Source organism: Lactuca saligna, chromosome 8, assembly GCF_052625555.1.
Source record: "Lactuca saligna cultivar CGN05327 chromosome 8, ASM5262555v1, whole genome shotgun sequence".
NCBI classification, from domain to species: Eukaryota; Viridiplantae; Streptophyta; class Magnoliopsida; order Asterales; family Asteraceae; genus Lactuca; species Lactuca saligna.
In genome coordinates, this window is record NC_136424.1 from 174,670,130 (window position 1) to 174,686,530 (window position 16,401).

The window sequence follows — 16,401 nt, forward strand, 5'->3', positions numbered from 1 at the left end:
AAACCAAAGTGTCAATAATCAATACATGTTATCATAAAACAATATCAGAGTGCAATCCCAAAGATCTCATGTGCAAAAAACATGTTGTGATGCGCTGTGATCGAGCTGGCTCCTTTCCTTTGAAAACGAAGTACCTGAAACTAAAACTAAAAACCGTTAACATGAAGCTTATTGAGTTACCCAAATACTACATACCATACATATCAACATACTGCCTAGCATATCTGGGTACTGGCCTACCCCTTCGGTCTCTTTCAAACAGATATTGTCTACCATATAAGCAAATAACTCGCATCCTGTCATACATAACCATGATCCATAAAAATATCATAATCAATAAATATGCTATGTCGTAAACATAGTCTTGCCATTATGCCACGGGCCGCCATGTGGACTTTCTTGCCATGCCGGGGGCCACCCCCTCGGTCTCATAGACAAGTGCCAAGAGCCACCTCCTAGTCTTCCATGCAAGCGTCACAAATACAACTAGCATACATACTACTCTACTTAGCCAATTAGCATCTAGTGTACCAGAAGCTACCTCCTAGTCTTTCATACACAATGCCTAGGTCGAAACCCTGGGTCATCCTACCATACATAATAACATAGAGTGTGCCATGAGCCACCTCCTGGTCTTTCATGTATATTGCCTAGGGCTAACCACCTGTTCTTCTTACCATGCATCAAACAGATGGGCCAGCATTAGTGCCTTCGACCCATACAAACAGTGAGGTGACTCGCCTCACACTACAAATGTCCCGCGGATAAAGTTGTGGCTGCTGACTGATAGATTCCTGAATCTGTCAACATCAAAATAACACCCAATTAATAATTAGGTCCCAACACATATCCATAAGTCCACACTTGGGGTAAAAGACTTCCTTACACCTATCTTAGCTTGATTCAATCCCAAGGCCCAATCCAAAGGCCTAACAGTCAACTATGAGTCACAACCGAACATATGGCCAAATTTTCCAAATTGGGCCCAAACCTTTACATGGTCTTATTCTAATGGCCTAATATCTTATAATCATGAAGCCCCACTTATGGCCCACCTATGGCCTAATTTTCCAAATTGGGCCCAACCCCTCATGTGGGCGTTACCCTAAAGCCTATCCAATTAATCTAGTCCATATGATTTTTCTTGAATGACCCATTATTGGTCTGATCATCAAAGCCCAATGGAAAGACCCAATTAAGGCCCAAGTAAATTACAGTTTTCACATAAAATGAGGTTAAGGGTTAAGTGTTTCTCACTTAACCCATTAAGGACTTAATCCATCAAGTCCAATATTGCCTTAGATTAACTATAAATAATTATTAATTAATTATTTTAAGTTTAGCAACTAATTCAAGTATGGGTCCCGATCATTCCCAAAAATTAGGGTTTCATGACATTAGGGTTTTCCAAACCCTAATTAGGGTTTCCTACCCAATAACTAGCCCATTAGTCACATGGTTAATCTTTTAGATCACTTTGAGCTTCATTGGGCCCATTAGGGTTTCATAAGGCCCATTAGGGTTTCATTAGGCCCACTAGGGTTTCATAAGGCCCATTAGGGTTTCATTAGTCGGACACCTCCCACTACCACCTCGGGTAGTGGTGGTCAACGGCGGCGGCCACTACCTCATGGTGGTGGTTATGAGTTTCTTTTATTATTTTAGTATTGTTACAATATTACAAGAAAAATCCAAATAACACACACACTAATACAATCACACACTCGCAGCCACCCTAGTGGTGGTCTGCGATGATACATGGCGGCAACCACCATGGTTGGCTGCCCTGATGGCTCTCTTCAACCTCCGGCCAGCCAACAAAACGCACACACAAACACAATGCAACATCGATTCACACACCATAATAACATCTGAAACATGCACACACAACGACATGAACTGAGATACGAACACACACCATGTCGGACTTCGGGATTTTAGGGCTTATTATTTATTTATTTTTTATTGCATTTTACCTTTAAACGGGATGTTACAAAGGATCCAAACAAAAATCCCTTTGTTTGTTCACACCAAATGAACTCTAAAAAGCAAAATAAAAATCAACTAGGAGGTGGGACAATCTCACTAAGAGCTCATTCACAATATGAAAGGAGAAGGATGGAAAATATTTAAGCCAAACTGATCAAGGAATAATGAAATCCTTAAAGCCCTATTTATAGTATTGGACCCCTTCCTAGGTTTTGTACTCCAACCTATGTAGGATGGAATATCAATTTTGAAATTACCTCTTATCCAATAGGGATTTAGTCCAACCATATCTCCCGGAAAGGTTTTGGGATATTTATGATTAATCAACTATTGATTAATTGATATTTAACCCTTTGATAAATTATAATATTAATTCATTTCCAAAATATTTTTTAATTGGTCTCTAATTAATTATTAAACACTAATAATTAATAAAGTAATTACTCCTTTATTTATTCTACTTAATTTGAGTGTTGTGGGCAACTCAAGTCGACCCTATTATAATTAGAAGTATCACCAATTAGTTAATGACCTTAGACACACTTTCCAAAAGAACTTTGTCTGTCTTTAGCTCTATCTTTCAAATAAATGTGTGAAACATGCAAAATTCCTGATTTTTGTTTAATAAAGAGTGTCTCCCTTTCCATTTCAACATATGAAGATAAACAGGATAATATTTTGGAATGATTTTTGAATTGATTTCTTCAGTTTAAGAATAATCACCACTAAATTCATTCCTTGGACTCTCCCCCTATATATTAGAATCACTATTTGGTGATTCAGATTGAATTTGTAACATCCCAAAATATCAAGGTAAAAATTTAATTTTTAAATACAATCAAAACACCCATTTATCATTTACTTAACCACTTAATTACTGATCTGAAGTCTTGGCTCTCTTCCCGGGACCCCTTACTACCTGCACCTGATTTGGACACCTTTTCCCAAGGTGCTTGAAATCGATCTCCCTATCTCGGACTCTAGAAATCATATCATTTAGGGTCTTGCACCCTAATATACTCGCAAACTCTCTGATGTCATCCCTAACCATGTCATGATACCTTACCTTCTTCATTTCCTCATCTGCTACATACTACGAAACCAATAAAGCCCTTTCCCAAAACTTGGCAGTGATTTCAGCCACAACCTCTGTAGTTTGGTAGATATCTTGAAACTCTCACGCCAATTGCTACACTTCAATCATCGGTGCAAACTCATATTGGAACCTGGTTGAAAAATCATCCCATGTCATCGCATCAACAACATCATCACCCACCTCACATCATACCTCCTCCCACCAGTCTCGTGCCCTGTCCTTTAAAAGGCAGGAAGCAAATTTGAACTTCAACTCCTCGGGGCAGAAACTCATCCTAAATGTGTTGGCTATATCTATTAACCACTTCTTACTAGCAATGGGATCCTTCTCCCCAAAGAACAAGGGAGCTACACATACATGAAACTCATGGAAAGAAAGAGTGCGAGCTCCAACGATAGCCATAACTTCAGCATAGAATGCGCCTAAGTGCTCCTCCAAAATCTTTAAAATCCCATCCTTACATGTACCAAAGATCATAGGAGTCTACTCCAAAATACCGCAGGTAATCTTCGACGAGGTGAAATTCTCCATCTGCCTGCTAATTGGCTCAGTACCTGCACCCGAACAGGAACCACAACCAGAACCTCCTTCCAAAGTGCTCATCACCAAACTAAGAAACAACATGCAAAAGATCAGAACATACCCAAGGATCCTTATCCCACAAGCTTCCTAGATTCTCCAAGACTCTCCCCAATTCGAGTATGGATCATGTGCTTTTAGTAATACGCGCCCAACACTACCTTCCACACCTATCCATACTTTTCTCACGAATCATACCAAATCCTCTAAGTCACCTTCTCCAACGAATGCACCAAAAGATCGCTAAACAATGTAACTAAACCCACTGAAGCATTTCCTAGGCTCTCCTAGTTTCCCGACCTCACCTTTCCATCAGCTTCCGAAAGACTCCCATCAATGTTAGCTAACTACCTCATTAATATAGACACGTACAATAGAGATCAGATAATCCTTCGAGTAAAACACTCAACCCTTGAATGGTTGGATGCTGACGAGAGCTGCTCAGTATCGCCAAATCCATCGCCATGAGATTATTTAACCTAGTCAGCATGTGACTTAACATATTCACTTAGTAGTTTATCAACACCACCAACAGTCCCACAACACACAAAGCAAGCAGCATTCGGGCAACGAAAAATCTACCCAGCATATCTCTAATCAATCCATTATATCCATTGATCTAAAACCCATACTAGCATGCAGTTGTAAAATATCAAACAATCAGGCATATAAAGGCATCTCTCCTAGCATGAAATCTTTAGTAGATCCTTAGCACTAATCTTGAATGTGATTCTGATAATCATATAACATAATAACAGATACGGGTATTCTGGGAACCAGTTACTTGAGCTCGGCCGATTGCATGAATCACATGCCTTTCTTTTATTAGAAAACTCTTTAATAAAACATTTTTTCCCGAATCCCTCAAACCAAGGCTCTGATACCAACTTGTAACATCCCAAAATATCAAGGTAAAAATTTCATTTTTAAATACAATCAAAAGACCCATTTATCATTTACTTAACTACTTAGAAGTGTTTTATAGTAATACAGTAATCATAGTACAATCCCAAAATCGCACAATTACGGAAAAACATGGGTGTATGTGTTGGGTTTTGAGCAATCTAACACTTCCTAAGTGTGCATACAACCCTAATAAACCTTGGATCTATGTTTGTCTAAATACATGCAAAATAATAATTTTCCAAGGTTTATAACCTATCTAACATGGCATGGGGAACATTTCAACATAAAAGAGTTAGAAGAGATTACATACCTTTTGGTGAGTTTGGTTCTAAGGAGTTTGAGGGCCAAGCACCAATAGTGTGAATGCCTCAAATGGAATCACAAACACCACAAACTCTTGGAAAACTTTGAGAGAGTATACACCCTTGTATAAAATCGGCCACACACATGCACACACACACACACACTAGTTCACTAGTTTTCTCTTAGGCTCCATTTCATGCTCCATAAGCATGCTTATATAGTGTGCATGGTTAGGGTGAAACCCTAATAACCCATGTCTTTTCCTTTCCAAGGATCCATAGGTTAAAAGCTCCATGGATCATCCATGGACTTCCACATAAGCCTAGCCCATTAACAAATGAGTATTAGCTCACACTATATAAAACAAATAGCCCATAATCTAATTAGTATTCCTTTTAATCTCTAAATTAATTCATAATTAATTTAAGACTAAAACTAATTAAATAACGTAACTTCATATTAATATATTATAACCCATAATATATTAATAAACATATGTGTATAACTCTCATAAAATTATCCATAATAGTTTGGATGAGATGCAACCCAAATGGACCATGCCGGTCGGGTCAAGTATATACCAAATAAGTTATGGACTTAGACACCTTATCCAATAGACTCCCACTTGGATAAGTCTAATAACTGTATTTGCCTATAACTTCAGGAACCAACCAGCAATCATAGCTCTCGAAAACTCCCTCGAACAATGAAGACTCTGTCGAACTATGAAGCGCCATTTTAGATAAGTGATCACATAATCCTCTGTTCTCATGATATCAGCCGGACAAACACGTGGAACTATGTCTTGCTTATTGTCTAGCAGTTGTTTCTCGATTTTCTGATTTGTTTGACGAAGAACTTCACTGAACACATCGGTTTATTTCTAACCAGGCCTGGTACATGGGTCAACACAAAATCATCGAGGGGCCCAGATATCGCTTCTATTTCTAGAAGGAACAGATAAACTTCAACTTATATTCTTGTTCTACTACTTATTGAATTGTACACAAAGGCACGTTTTATAACATCAAGTTACTGATGTGTTTACGTGCAATCAATGCACAACCAACTCATAGGTAACAACTCATATCTCTAGGTTTAAAGATTTATATGATGTTATCGTCTCACGATCACTCGAGATAAATTCCATGAAGTGATACAAGTGAGTGTGGGTTTATACCAATACTCATAACTTATGAGTACTCATGAATGTTGCAACAACCATTGCCATGTCTAAACACCTTTAGGGAATCTACAAACCCAATTCATGACAATCTTGATTCATACCTACTTCCGACGTATGATCGATTGTGGAGGTTTGAATAAATTAATTATTCTGGAAGTCAAAACATGCAAAACTGAAACAATAGTAAATAATTAACAATGATAGTAACACTTTCCTCATAAATAAATCACAAATTTTATTCATCATCAAACGTCGATTACATTTTATAAGTTTCAGGAAAACTATCTAATCTGTAAAACTAATATCGTCCCTCAGCCCGATGCGTCTTGCATGCTGAAAATGCTTAACCCTCATCTGTCCCTTCGTAAGGGGATCTGAAGGATTCTCATCCGACGATATCCTCCTTGTCACAAGGAGTCCTTCTTCAATCTTGTGTCTTATGAAGTGATATTTTCTGTCAATGTGTCAAGATCTACCATGATCTCTTGGTTCCTTGGCTAAGATAACCGCACCATTGTTGTCACAGAAAATCTCTATAGGTTCCTTAATAGCTGGTACAACTCCAAGGTCTCCGATGAAGTTCTTTAGCCATATCGCCTCCTTCGCTGCTTCACTCGCTGCTATATACTCTGATTCACAATTCGAACCAGCCACCGTCTCCTGCTTGGAACTCTTCCAAGAAATTGCCCCTCCATTTAAGGTAAAGATCCAGCCCGACTGATAGCGGAAATTATCCCTATCAGTCTGAAAACCAGGATCACTATACCCTAATACTGTCAAGTCATCACTGCCACCAAGGGTAAGGACCCAATCCTTAGTCCTTCGCAGGTACTTGAGAATGTTCTTTACCGCTGTCCAATGAGCCTTGCCAGGGTTCCCCTGATACCTGCTGACCATGCTCAAAGCAAATGCCACATCAGGATGGGTACAAGTCATAGCATACATGATCGAGCCAACTGCGGAAGCATACGGTAATTGGCTCATCTCAGCTATCTCTGCCTCTGTACTCGGACTCTGAGTCTTACTCAGTTTGGTATTGCTTTGGATCGGTAAATCTCCTTTCTTAGAATTCTCCATGTTGAACCTTTTCAACACCTTATCCAAGTAGATACTCTTACTAAGTCCAATTAGTCTTCTACTCCTTTCACTTAATATCCTTATCCCTAGGATATAGGTAGCCTCCCCTAGGTCCTTCATAGCAAAGCACTTCCCAAGCCAGGACTTAACCTCCTGCAAGGTTGGGATGTCATTTCCTATGAGTAGTATGTCATCCACATATACCAAGAAGCTAAGTATACTCCCACTAAATCTGATATACACGCAAGACTCATCTTCGCTTCTCGAGAAGCCAAACTCTTTTACTTTCTCATCAAAACAAAGATTCCAGCTACGAGATGCTTGTTTTAATCCATAAATAGATTTCTCAAGCTTGCATACTCTATTAGGGTACTCTGCACTGACAAAACTCTCTGGCTGATTTATGTACACATCCTCAGCCAACTTTCCATTAAGGAAAGCGGTTTTGACATCCATTTGCCATATTTCATAATCATGAAATGTTGCAATTGCTAACATAACCCTAATAGACTTAATCTTTGCTACCGGCGAGAAGGTTTCATCATAATCAATACCTTGAGTTTGAGTAAAACCCTTTGCAACCAGTCGAGCCTTATAAGTATGCACTTTTCCTTCCATGTCAGTCTTCTTCTTGAAGAACCATTTGCACCCGACTGTTTTACGGCCTGGTACATTGTCAACCAAGTTCCAAACTTGATTGTCATACATGGACTGTATCTCGCTGTCTATAGCCTCCTTCAATTTAGCAGACTCTGGGCCTGCCATGGCTTCCTTAACACTGTTGGGTTCATCCAAATTTGCCAGTGTACTATCACTAATAAACGTATCATCTTCCGTAGAAATATGAAAGCCATAATAGAACGAAGGTGTGTTCCTAACCCGTGTGGAACGCCTCTGAGGTACAGACTTGTCAGCTGGATCAACAGGAGTTTCCTCCTCAGGTTGATTGCTAGTGTCTGAGGTTCCTTCACCAATTGATTCTTGAATTTCTTCAAGATCAATCTGCCTCCCACTGTCTCCTTGGCTTATAAATTCTTTCTCGCGAAAGATCCCTCTTCGTGCTACAAAGACTACATTCTCACTGGGTCTGTAGAAGAGGTAACCAAAGGATTTCTGTGGGTAGCCGATGAAAATACACCTTTCACTTCGGGGTTCAAGATTATCATGAGTTTCACGCCTCACGAAAGCCTCGCAACCCCAAATTTTGATGTGGTCCAAATGGGGAACCTTCCCAGTCCACATCTCATGAGGTGTTTTGGTAACCTTATTTGCAGGGACTAGATTAAGGATATGGGTGGCAGTCTCTAAGGCATACCCCCAAAAAGAGATTGGTAACGAAACTCGACTCATCATAGAGCGAACCATGTCCAACAAGGTTTAATTACGCCTCTCAGCTACACCATTCAGCTGTGGTGTCCTTGGAGGAGTCAATTGTGAGACAATCCCACTCTCCTTAAGATAGTCAAGGAACTCGGTGCTAAGATACTCACCACCTCGATCGGATCGAAGCATCTTAATGTTCCTGCCCAATTGATTTTCTACTTCCTGTTTGAATTCGTTAAAACTTTCAAAGGTTTCGGACTTATGTTTGATTAAGTAGACATACCCATATCTACTAAAATCATCAATAAAAGTCACATAATACCGATTAGCATCCCTTGTGGCGGTTTTGAATGGTCCACATACATCAGTATGTATTAGGTCCAACAAACCCTCACCCCTCTCACAAGTTCCAGTGAAGGGTGATTTTGTCATCTTTCCAAGTAAGCAAGATTCACAATTATCATCCGATTTAAGGTCAAATGATTCCAATACTCCACTCTTTTGGAGTTGGCCTATGCGTTTCTTGTTTACATGTCCAAGACGACAATGCCACAATGATGCTTTATCTAGGCTAGTAGAAGAATCAATATACAACACATTATTTCCTAAGTTGTCTACAATCGACACAGTTTCATACACACCATCACAAGGTAATGCTTTAAAATAAAACACATTTTTAAAGAAAGCATTAATACCACCACATTCATTGTCAAACGAAAAGGTAAAACCTTGTTTGTACAAAGCATGAAAAGAAATAATATTCCTCGCCATTTCAGACGAGTACACACATTTATTCAAATCTAATTTTAACCCATTATTAAGCAACAAAGTATAAACTCCAATCTTGGAAACAGGTGAAGCCTTCCTATTCCCCATGATTAAGTTTATCTTCCCGTGCTCCACATCCTCACTTCTTCTTAGGCCCTGCAAATCAGAACATATGTGAATACCACATCCTGTATCAAGAACCCAAGAGTTAGAGTATGTTGAGTAATTATACAATATAGTGTAAATACCTACATAGGTGGGTTTCACCTTCCCATCCTTTAGATCCTGCAAGTACTTAGGGCAGTTTCGCTTCCAGTGTGCCTTTTCATGGCAATAAAAGTATTTAGCATCCTTGGGAATGGTAGAAGGAGTGGCAGAACCGTTCTTGGGCTTTGATGAGGAGCCTTCAAGAGACTTTCCCTTGGTACCCTTCGAAGGGTGCTTCCTCTTCTTCCCTTTGCCTTGCCCAATAGCTAAAACAGGGGTAGATGTTGGAGTAGGAGTAGTAGAGGTAACAATCTCTTTACCCTTAAGACCGGTTTCAGCGGTCTTCAAGAGTCCTCGAAGCTTGCTGAGGGTAACTTCCTCCTTGTTCATATGATATGTCATTCGAAAATGATCATAACAAGAAGGCAAGGAGTGCAAAATGATGTCAATTGCCAACTCCTCGGGGATGTTAACATTCAGCTTCAACAAACGGTCCACATACCTTTGCATCTTTTGCATGTGGCCCGTGACGGATTCACCGTCCTTCATGCGGGTAGTTATTATGGAGGAGATTATTTCATACCGCTCCTGACGAGCACTCTGATGGTACCTTTCCATCAGGTCTTGGTGCATCTCAAAAGGGTAGAAATCTTCATATGACTTTTGGAGCTCGGCTGTCATCGTGGCCATCATGATACATGCCACCTTAGTAGCATCTCTCTCATGAGTCCTGAATTCAGCGATCTCCTCAGGAGTAGCAGTAGACTCATCAAGTTCTTTTAACTCCTTATCGAGGATATATTCCTTGTCCTCGTAACGAGTAACCATCCTGATGTTCCTAATCCAATCCATGAAGTTGGAACCATCAAAGATGACCCTCCCACAAAGATTGATGAGAGAGAAAGAACCAGTTGGGTTAGAGCCTGAAGCATTAGTGTTGGAAGAAATCTGAAAGAAGAGAGTAAGTTTAGATCAGATATATAGAATCCTTAATAAGACACCCAAATGTAATATTAAGGCTAGGATCCAATCATAATATATTACACTTAGAAGAGGGATGCCGTAATCTAAGTAATAATATATTTGAAAGGTAGGTGAACGACGATTCACCAATTTCCACCGTGAAAATGAAATGATTTATTAGGTTTAATTGGATTTGAAATTCCTAGATTCTTTTGAGATTCATTGAACTTTTCAATGGCATGTTTCAATCTCGATTGTGCCCTTCAAGTTTTGTGACTGGGATGCCGAGGATCACAAAACAAGGTGTGAATAACCATGCTAATTCACTTGGTACCCTTAATATTATCACCTAATCAATGTGCCGGTTAACCACACACGTTCCATTGATCTATGACAAACATTAAGTCACCCTTCGTGATCCTTACTAGTCCTAGTTAGTGTGCCGGTTAACCACACACGCTCCACCAACGACTTGGTAAGGTACAAAGTGTGAATTCCATGGACTAGCACCATGTTCACATTTTCCTAAAATAACTCAGATCGGGAATTAAAAGAGTTTAGTTATTTTATAATATTCATTATACTTTTAATGAGGATTTAAAGTCATTGTTCTACCCGTTCGGCTAACGACCCTCCACCGGTCAAGCAAGCGGTGGGTGAGAGTATACACCCATTAAGTCGCCATTTTATAGGCAACAACCTTATATACCCACCTTATAGACCGGCTTCGTGAATGAGGCCTACTAACGGTAAAACGACTTATTCTTATACATATATATAATAATTAACCATTAATGTTATAAATAGTATAAGGGTTGAATTTTAACTATTAAAACTCTAAGGTTTGGAATTAAAGTTTATTAAAGTGTGTGAAACTTTACAAATTCCAAAACTTGAGGGCAAGTTTTGTAACTTTGCAAAACTCTTCATTTCATAACTTATGAATTAAAGGTTCATAAAAATGAAGACTCTTCATTTTCATGTAACTTATGTGTTTTAAGTGTGTGTTAAATAAGAGTGACCTTTGGAAATCCATAACTTGAGGACAAATTATGGGCTCCATTAAAACACATAAATGATCAAGAATTAATCCTAAACAATTCAGCAAATAATTCCTATCATTTTTCAAAATTCATAAGAACATGAACATGATCATCAAAAATTCAAGAATTATATGAACACATAAAATCATGGAATTTTGATATATGCTATTGTAAATGGATTAGAACAACCATTACACCAACTAAAATAATTTTTATAACACCAAAACAATTTAGGGTAATGTTTCTAGTCCATTTCCAGCAGCAAAAGTCGAGAATCTGCACTCTTTCGATCCTACTCATCGAGTGCATGAACTGACTCGTCGAGTAGGTTGAAGTTTGCCTTGGACTCGTCGAGTCCCCCAAATGGATTCAGCGAATCCACCATGCAGACAGCAACGATTTCGACTTTTTTCACTATTTTGCATCAAGTATCAAACAAGCAGGCCTAGGCTCTGATACCACTGTTGGGTTTTGAGCAATCTAACACTTCCTAAGTGTGCATGCAACCCTAATAAACCTTGGATCTATGTTTGTCTAAATACATGCAAAATAATAATTTTCCAAGGTTTATAACCTATCTAACATGGCATGGGGAACATTTCAACATAAAAGAGTTAGAAGAGATTACATACCTTTTGGTGAGTTTGGTTCTAAGGAGTTTGAGGGCCAAGCACCAATAGTGTGAATGCCTCAAATGGAATCACAAACACCACAAACTCTTGGAAAACTTTGAGAGAGTATACACCCTTGTATAAAATCGGCCACACACATGCACACACACACTAGTTCACTAGTTTTCTCTAAGGCTCCATTTCATGCTCCATAAGCATGCTTATATAGTGTGCATGGTTAGGGTGAAACCCTAATAACCCATGTCTTTTCCTTTTCCAAGGATCCATGGGTTAAAAGCTCCATGGATCATCCATGGACTTCCACATAAGCCTAGCCCATTAACAAATGAGTATTAGCTCACACTATATAAAACAAATAGCCCATAATCTAATTAGTATTCCTTTTAATCTCTAAATTAATTCATAATTAATTTAAGACTAAAACTAATTAAATAACGTAACTTCATATTAATATATTATAACCCATAATATATTAATAAACATATGTGTATAACTCTCATAAAATTATCCATAATAGTTTGGATGAGATGCAACCCAAATGGACCATGCCGGTCGGGTCAAGTATATACCAAATAAGTTATGGACTTAGACACCTTATCCAACAATATGCACTGTGATCAAGCCTGACCCCTCCTTTTTGAACCGAAATTATCTGGAACCATAAAAAAAACTGTAAGCTCAGAGCTTAGTGAGGTCCCCAAAATACCGCTTCCATACATAACATACGAGCCATATTTATCATACATATCCAACATTCAATAGGAGTTGCTCTGTGCCAACAATAGTCTTGTTAGTATACCACGAGCCATATCATGGTCATTCCTTTCCACACCATGGGCCAAAACCCTAGGTCTTATAGACAAGTTCCAGGAGCTACCTCCCTAGCTTCCATGCATGCATCACAAAGACAACTAGCATACAATCTACAATGAACTATCTACTTAACTGCCAGAGTCTGAACCCTGGTCTTGCATATAGTTTTGTCAGGTGTTGAGCATCAACGCTACCGGTTGATCTAAAACCAATTAACCTTACCTATATAATGCGTTCAGCCCTCCGGGACAAGGCATTTGATTGTGGAACTCTAGGCCATCGTGTGAGGACTTGGTCGATGCCATTTCTGACCTCCAACATTCCCCCCGACTTATACGCTACTCCTTAAGAGAATTGAACCCTCACCACTGGCTATGATACCACTAATTAAGCATCAGCGCTACTGGTTGATCTAAAACCAATTGGTGTTAAAAAGGGTGCAACATTACCTATATAGCGTATTTGGTCCTCTAGGACCTGGCATTTGATTGTGCCACTCCATGCCATCATGTGAGGAATTGGACGATGCCATATCTGACCCCCAACACCATGAGCCCCTTCTGTATCTTTCATACAAATGCCAAGGGACATCCCTTGGTCTTCCAATAACATAAACTAAGTGGGCCAGCATAGGTTCCTTTCACCCATAGTACAGTGAGGAGACTCACCTCAAACAGTTGAAACCCATGGATTAGACTCTGACTGTAGATCCGCTAAAATCCATGTGCAACAAATACAAGAATTACATCCAATTAATAATTAGGTCCTGACTCACCATTAATATTCCAAATTAAGGTGAAAGACCTTTTTACCTTTCCTCTAACTTGGCCCAAGGCCAAGGCCCAATCCAAATGTACAAAAGCCCAAAATCCAAAATAAGAATTTAAGGCCCAAATATGGCCAAATTTTCCAAATTGGGCCCTAACCCTCTCAAGGGCCTTTTCCCAAATAGTCTTACAAAATTTCAACAGACCAACCCATGAATTATGTTGGTTCAAAATGGCCGACGACAACCAAGCCCAAAACCGAAGCCCAAAAGAATCCATCCTATAGAGTACACTTGACGTACTTAGCATGTATATGAAACGTACAGCTTAAAAGGCTTGTACGCGCAACATACATGCTTATATGCCCCGCATACTCACCAACTTGGCTATCTTTACCAATTCAGATCTTAGTCCAATAAGACTTAGATCCAAACTTAGATATGACTTTGCTAAGGTTTTTTAATCACATAAAGTTGTCAACTTTATGTGCATGCATGGCTTAATGGGACTCTAGAGCTCAAAAGATCTTAATAAACACGTAATACATGCATGAGACCAAAACCACCATAAAGTTTGCACCTATACGCCCAAGGAACCCTTAATAAGCCCAAATCAATAAATCTTAGCTCCAAAAATGGCCTTAACTCCCAATCACCAACCAAAATGACCAAAAACATACCAAGGGGTAGATATAAGAAACTAAATGGAAAGGTTTGAACTTTATACCACAAAAGCCACCAAAAGAAGGTGTTAAAGCTAGATTTCCAAGCCCTCCTCCAAAGAACAAGTCTTCAAGCTTCTTCTGCTTCTTCTTCTAGATACACAGAACCCTACACAAAAACTTCATAGGAGCTCAAAAGCACCCAAACAATGGATAAGGAACAAATTAGGGTTTCAAGGGTGAGGAGGTTGGTTAAATGTGACAAAAAGAGGCTAATTTATGTCTTGTATAAGGTACAACCCTTAAATTTAGGGTTTTTTTCCTCCTGATACGCCATGTGTACTCCTCGTACGCCCAACACACGAGGCCTTAGACACGCGATCATCCATCACTAGTACGCTAAGTGTACACATGAGGTATGCCCCGCGAACTAGCTTTTCAGCTAGTTTGCTAAGCTACCCCTCAACATGAACCATCAGAATAGGAAGACCCTCCCCCTCAATAGTATGTTGAAGATTAGGTTCTCTGACATAAGTATCATTCGTAGAAAGAATTTCATCACCAACTTGACTTTTAGAATTTGATATTAAAGGCTCCCCCTCGACTTAAACTTTAGTAGAATCAATTGCTTCATCAACAAGCTTTAATAATTCATTTCCCTTATTATCATCAACTTTTTCTTTAGAATTGTTAGCACGGCCATGTGCATCAAAGAAACGAATAAAATCATCCTCAAAAGATGTAATTTGAGAAGTATTGGAACATTGTTGAGGAAAAATCTCTTCACATTAAATCACTTCCTTTTGAAAAAAAAAATTGATGAAATTGTTATCAAGTGTGACATAATAAATTTCTTATATCTTCTAAGGCTTCTTATTGATAACCTTATAGGATTTTGATGTAAGAAAATATCCCAAGAAAATAGCTTCATCGGCCTTCGCATCAAATTTTTTACGATCTTTGTTGGAGTTAAATATAAAGCACATGGAAGCAAACACATGACATAATTTCACATTAGATTTTTGATTATTCAATATCTTATATGGAGTTATCAAAAATCATTTATTAATATAAGATAGGCTTTGAGTAAAGCATGCGGTTCTGATAATATCTACCCTAAAATGAGGAGGTAAAATGGCAAACAAAAGTGTTGTTCTTGCTGCTTCACAAAGATATTGGTTTCGCCATTCAACAAATCTATTTTGTTAAGGTGTCTAAGGTGATGACAAATTGTTATTGATTCCATTTTTTTTAAAATTCATCAAAAGCTTTGTTTTTAAATTAGGTGTTATTGTTACTTTGTATTTTTACCCACATTCTTTCGAAGTTGCAATTCTATTTCCTTCATAAAGTCAACCATCTTCTAAGTGGTTTCAAATTTATTCTTCTGAAAATATACACATGTAAATCTATAAAATTCATCAACAATAACAAGAACGTACTTGTTACCACCAATGCTTTTAATAGATAATGGACCATACAGATCAATATGAAGCAACTCAATAAGATCAACAATTTTAGTATTCATAATGGATGAATGCCTTGTATGATTTTACTTTCCCATTTCACAAGCAACACATACAAGTGATCTTAATCAAATTTTATTATCAAAAGAACGTCAACTAAGTCACCGAGTACAAGTTTGTTGACGTCTTTGATGTTTAGATGTGATAAAATTTGATGCTAAAGCCAACTATCATCAACAATAGCTTTCTTATGTAGACATATGGATGATTTCCCCTAAGTTGGTTTCTTCTATAACGAAATATTTCCCCTTTTCGCTTTGATTTCGACAACACTTTGTTTGTTGCAACATGTTTTATCTCTGAACCTTGTTCATGAAATGATACTCACAAACCGGTATCTACAACAAGTTGTGAAACACTAATTACATTGTGTTGTAAGCCTTCTACATAAACTACCTTTCGAATTGTGAATTCTCCATTTGTAATCATTCCATATGCTTTGATTTCAACAGTTTCTTTGTTTCCGCATTTTTCACGTCCAATATCTTTCAAGCTTCAAAACTCTCATAACCGTGATTTTACTTCCAGTCATGTGACGTGAATAGCCACTATCAATGTACCA